Source organism: Macrotis lagotis, chromosome 1, assembly GCF_037893015.1.
Source record: "Macrotis lagotis isolate mMagLag1 chromosome 1, bilby.v1.9.chrom.fasta, whole genome shotgun sequence".
Lineage (NCBI taxonomy): Eukaryota > Metazoa > Chordata > Mammalia > Peramelemorphia > Peramelidae > Macrotis > Macrotis lagotis.
The window spans coordinates 249,748,034-249,754,033 of record NC_133658.1 but is presented as its reverse complement, the minus strand read 5'-3'; the positions used below and the strand labels follow the sequence as shown (position 1 = coordinate 249,754,033).

Sequence of the window (6,000 nt, the reverse complement as noted above, 5' to 3'; positions counted from 1 at the left end):
TTATATATACACATAATATAAAATCACTACTGCACCATAAGAAATTACAAATTGCCTAGAAAAAGCAATTGACAGAATGCCAATAACTAATAATTTATATGCACATATAAAACATTTTATATAAACTTATTTTTATAAAACTTTTTTATATAAATAAAAAACTTTTTATTATATAAATATTTTATTTGTTTTCCAATTATATACAATAGTATTTTTACCTATCATTTTTTGGTAAGGTTTTGGATTTTACACTCTTTCCCTGCCCCTGCCTTCCCCCCCCCAGAAGGCAATCTGATAATCTTTATATTGTTTTCATGTTAGATAAATTGATTGAAATTGAATGTGTTGAGAGAAAAAACATATACTTGAGGAAAAGATAAAATAATAGAGAAAGCAAAATTATGTAGTACATAAGCCCATTTATAGCCTTTGGTCTTTGTTTAAACTCCACAGTTCTTTCTCTGGGTATGGATGGTATTCTCCATTGCAGATACCCTAAAATTGTCCCTGAGCAAATCCATTAAGGTTGCGCTTTCTCAGAATCAGTACAATATATGCATACTTTTATTTATTTTTTTTATTTTTAGAAAGGTCTTATCTATTTTGAGTTTTAGAATTTTTCCTCCAATCTTGCTTCCCTCCCCCCACCCCACCCCCACAGAAGGCAGTTTGTTACATCATTTGTTATATCATTCTCATGGTATGCATTGATCTAAGTTGAATGTGATAAGGAATCATATCCTTAAGGAAGAAACATATATATTTTTTATATTTAATATTTGTTTATTCTCATTTTGTACAAATAATGTTTTTATACATTAATAAAATATTCTTGTTTAAGAGTAAACAAAATACCCCTCCCCCCAAAATATGGACTTGCTTGAGCGATAAAGTAAAGGGGAGAGAAAAAAATTAAAATTAAAAAATAAATAATAGTAATAATTATAGGTATGGCCAGGTGGCACAATGGACGGAGCACCAGCCCTGGAGCCAGGAGCACCCAAGCCCATATCTGGCCCTGTACACCCTACAATCACCCAGCCGTGTGACATGCAAGCCACCCCAATCCCACTGCCCTGCAAAAACCAAAAAAAGGAAAAAAAAGACTCAAAATAAAATAAAATAAAATACTAATAATAGTAGGTGCAGCTTGGTGGCGGACAGAGCACTGGCCCTTGAGCCAGAAGCACCCAGGTCCAAATCCAGCCTCAGAGACCCAACAATCACCCTGCTATGTGGCCCCAGGAAGGCTACCCAGTCCCATTTGCCCTGCACCCCCCCAAAATAATAATAATAATAATAATAAATATGCTTCAGTCTTTGTTCCAACATCAACAACTCTGTTGTGGGTGGATCACATTCTTTATGATAAGTCCATCAAAAAAGTTACTTCCATATTTTTCCACCATTGCCATTGCTGATCACAACTCCCTCCTTTTGTATTTCTCCACTACCATGTACTGTATTTTCTCTCTTCTTTCACTCTGACTCTGCTGTAGGGTAGCTGAGTGGTGCAGCAGACAGATCCCTGGCCCTGGGACCAAGAGGCCCTGAAACCCCATACCACCCCTTAGACCCAGCATCTACCTGGCCCTATGGTCCCAGACAAGCCATCCAATCCCAGCCCCTTGCAAGAAGTAAAAAAGAAAATGTGTTATATCTGACCACTCTCCCCCCATGGTCTATCCTCTCCTCCATCACTCACATCCCCCCTTCCCCCTGTCCTATAGATGCCTATACCCCATTGAGCATATAGGCTGTTTCCTCTCCTAGCCACCTCTGATGAGAGCAAAGATTCCCTCATTCCCCCTTGCCTTCCCCCGTTCCATATCATTGCAATAGCTCATTGTAATAAAGAAAAATCTTATTATATGAAATATCTTGTCCTATTTTTCTTTCTCCCTTTACATTTCCTTTTTTTCTATTGACTCCATTTTTACACTATATTTTATCTCCAAATTCAGCTTTCTCTTGTGCTTCAACTATAAAAGCTCCTTCTACCTGCTCTATTAACTGAGAAGGTTCATAAGAGTATTATCAGTGTCATTTTTCTATGCAGGAATACATGCAATTCATCATCATTAAGTCTCTCATATTTTTGCCTTCTCCTCCAATCTCTATGCTTCACCTGAGTCCTGTATTTGAAGATCAAACCTTCTGTTCAGCTCTGGCCGTTCTAACAGGAACATTTGAAATTCCCCTGGTTCATTGAAAGTCCATCTTTTTTCCCTGGAAGAGGACATTCAATTTGGCTGGGTAGTTAATTCTCAGTTGTATTCTAAGCTCTTTTGCCTTACAGAATATTATATTCCAAGCCCTATGAGCTTTTAATGTAGTTGCTGCTAAGTCCTGTGTGATCCTGACTGCAGCTCCACAATATTTGAATTGTGTCCTTCTGGCTGCTTGTAATATTTTCTCTTTGACTTGGGAGTTCTGGAACTTGGCTATAATATTCCTAGGGGTTGGTTTTTAGGGATCTCTTTCTTGGGGGGAATCAGTGGATTCTCTCCATTTCTATTTTGCCCTCCACTTCTAGAATATCAGGCCAATTTTCCTGTAGTAATTATTTGAAAATGATGTCAAGGCTCTTTTCCTGATCATGACTTTCAGGTATTTCAATAATTTTTAAATTATCTTTCCTAGGGGCGGCTAGGTGGCATAGTGGATAAAGCACTGGCCTTGCAGTCACACTTAATAATTACCTAGCTGTGTGGCCTTGGGCAAGCCACTTAACCCCATTTGCCTTGAAAAAACCTAAAAAAAAATTATCTTTCCTAAATCTGTTTTCCATATCATGTTTTTTCAATGAGATGTTTCACATTTTCTTCTAATTTTTCATTTTTTGGGGTTTTGAAGTATTGAGTCCTGATTTCTCATAAATTCCTCATTCTCCCTGAGTTCTATTTTTTGTCTGAAGGATTTGTTTTCCTCAGAGAGCTTTCTTATCTCTTTTTTTATCTGGCCAATTTTGCTTTTTAAAGCATTCTTCTCTTCAATAACTTTTTGAACTGTTTTATCCATTTGACCTAAGCTGGTTTTTAGCATGCTATTTTCTTCAGCATTTTTTTTTGTATTTCCTTGACTAAGCTGCTGACTTCATTTTCATCTCTCTCATTTCTTTTCTCAGTTTTTTGTCTAACTCCCTCATTTGGTTTTCAAAGTCTTTTTTGAGTTCTGTCATAGCCTGAGCCCAATTTCTGTTTTTCTTGGAGTCTTTAGATGCAGGAGTTTGTGCTTCTTTATCTTCAGACTGAGTGTATTGATCCTTTTTGGGCTCATACGCAAAATATTTCTCAATGGTGTTCCTCTTGTTTCTCGCTTGCTTATTTTCCCAGCCTAAGCCTGTTTTGGGGGTGCTTCCTTAGCTTTTGGGACACTTCCACAAGGATCTCAGTGTGTGAGGCTCTGTCCTCCCTCCTGGTCTGTGAATGACCATATGTGCCCCCCTCTGCCACGGGGCTGAGGTGGGGGGGAGTAGGCTGCAATTAGGATCTGAATGTGGTCAGAGCCCCAGAGTCCTGTTCCAGGGGCAGAGCTGGCAGTCTTTTTCTTCACTCCCCTCCCTAGGTTCAATGGGCTCATGCCCTGGGAGCTCCTGCTTATCTGCTCCGCAGGCTTCTGGTTCCTGGATCTGGGCTGCTGCAGCCAAGCTGCTTGCTGTGTGCCCTGAGGGCCAGGCTCCATGTATTCACTCTGGCAGAGTTTCCCCCATTCCCCCAATTTGTGCCCGGTGCTCTCCGAGGAGTAGGTCAGGAAACTCCCCACTGCTGTGCGCCTCAGCTCCCAGCGCCCTGGGACTGCCTCCAGGAGGTTGAAGTTCTTTGCTCTGGCGGGCTGCCCTTCCAACCCTGGGGAGCAGAGCCTTTCTGCTCTTTTCCAGGTTACCTTGAGTAGGAGAGCTGCCTCACTGGGTCCTTCTGTGGGTTCTGTCTCTTGAAAATTTAGAGTCCTTAGTTTCGAAGATTTATGAGAGAGCGCCTAAGATATGATCCTCTCTTGTCACTATCTTGGCTCCATCCCTAGGAAGAAACATATATTATAAGCAGAATATGTATCAGAATTACATAATAAGAATATTTTTTTTAAAAATTAAAGGTAATAGTCTTGGGTCTTTGTTCAAACTCCACAATTCTTTCTCAGGATACAGATGGCATTCTCCATCACAGATATCCCAAAATTGTGCCTGATTGTTGCCCTGTTGATATGAGCAAGTCTATTAAGGTTACATATGCATACTTTTTAAGAAATCTTAATCATATTTTTATGGGTTTGATCTATATATGTACTGAGGATGTGCTTGATGAAAATTTAAGACTGGAATAGGAAGACATTGGCATGCAATTCTATTCAGCAGAAATATTTCTATAGTCATAAAATTGACTGAAAGGGACAGAGAATGCAGGGACATGTTGTATTTATATTCATTGACTACCAACCAAATTTGTTGACCAGGTTGAGCAAAATGCAACTTTGAAGGTTCTCCACAAAATCACTCATGCATATGTAAAAATCATGCAATATTTCTTTTTTTTTTTAGGTTTTTTCAAGGCAAATGGGGTTAAGTGGCTTGACCAAGGCTACACAGCTAGGTAATTATTAAGTGTCTGAGACCGGATTTGAACCCAGGTACTCCTGACTCCAGGGCCGGTGCTTTATGAACCATGCTACCTAGCCGCCCCTCATGCAATATTTCTTAACAAAACCATCCACAGACATAAATCTTCAATGAAACTATGATTCATAATTTCAAGCAAGGACTTCAAGCTCACTATATAAGTCAATGGCATGATATGGCAGCCAAAACAATTCTTTGAGGTTTGCTGCCTTTATAGAGATATCAAGAGCTAGAGAGCTGCCAATCCCCCTTCTCCTCAACTCTGATCAGACCCACAGTTGGTAACCATGTTTTAGAGAAGACATTGATAAGCAAAAGTGTGTCCAAAGGAGAATGAGCAATATGGAGAAGGGACAGAAGATTATTCTATACAAAAATGATTGAAGAGCATCTAGAGATGCCTAGCTTGACGAAAAGATTTTGATAACATAAAGAGATGAATTTCTTTCCTATCTGTTAACACAGGTAGTAAATGCCATAACTGAGGTCTTCATCCAAGTCCTTCCCTCCCAATCCAGTTCTCTATCCATTGCACATCCTGCCTGAGCCATTATGTGCCATAGTCAGAATTTGAGGCCATATGTCTCCTGATTCCAAGTCCCTTTCTACTTCACCATTCTACTTTTCAAAAAAAAAAAATGAAAGGATATAGAACTTAACAAATTAACAACAAAACCCATATTGTTTTCATGAGCATCTCCTATCCCTTTTCCTTCCATACATTGCTTAAAGATCATCATGCATCCTAATATTATTATAGTTATTATTTTAAAAATATTTTGATAATAATAACTGGCATTTTATAGCATGTTTAAAAAATTTGTAAAGTTCTCTACACACTTATCACATTTGACCCTCACAATAGCCCTGGGAGATAGGTACTGTGGGTATTATCCTTTCTTTTGTAGATGAGGAAATTGAAGCTCTGAGATTTTAAGCAACTTATCTAGGATCAATTACTTCATTTGGGAATATCAGAGGGGATAATCTAAATACAAGACTTTAACTTCAAGTTACTGCTACTCTATGAATTTCTAACCAAAAGGGTCTCAAAATGTTACTATTTCCTTTGCTTCTACCCCTGTTGCTACTGTAAATGATGTGAACACTCCTCTTCTTTTCCAAGGTAAGACTTTTCCCTGATTTAGCAATTTCTATAACTGAAAAATTCCATATACTGAGCAATATACAATGAGGAGTACCTACATGTACAAGCACTTACTTTGTTCTCTTAGTTCCTTTTCCTTCAGCAGCAGTTTCAATGAATGGCTAAAAACCTTAGTTAATAGAGAATTGGAGTTAAATCCAGGCTCTATTATCTACTATGTTCCATTTTATAAGATGCTAGTCACAGGCTTTAATTATATGTGGGGGAGGCATCTAAG

The 6,000-nt window shown here is 38.6% G+C and overlaps 1 long non-coding RNA gene across 1 annotated transcript in view; it reads right to left on the bottom strand.

Annotated features, from left to right (window-relative positions):
• Positions 1-863: 863 nt before the first annotated feature.
• LOC141504847 (uncharacterized) overlaps positions 864-6,000 on the bottom strand; it is a 28,016-nt gene continuing 22,879 nt past the window's right edge. The window contains exon 3 of the long non-coding RNA XR_012473483.1: positions 864-4,019. This is a non-coding gene — a long non-coding RNA (uncharacterized LOC141504847). The remainder of the gene's footprint in view (positions 4,020-6,000) is intronic.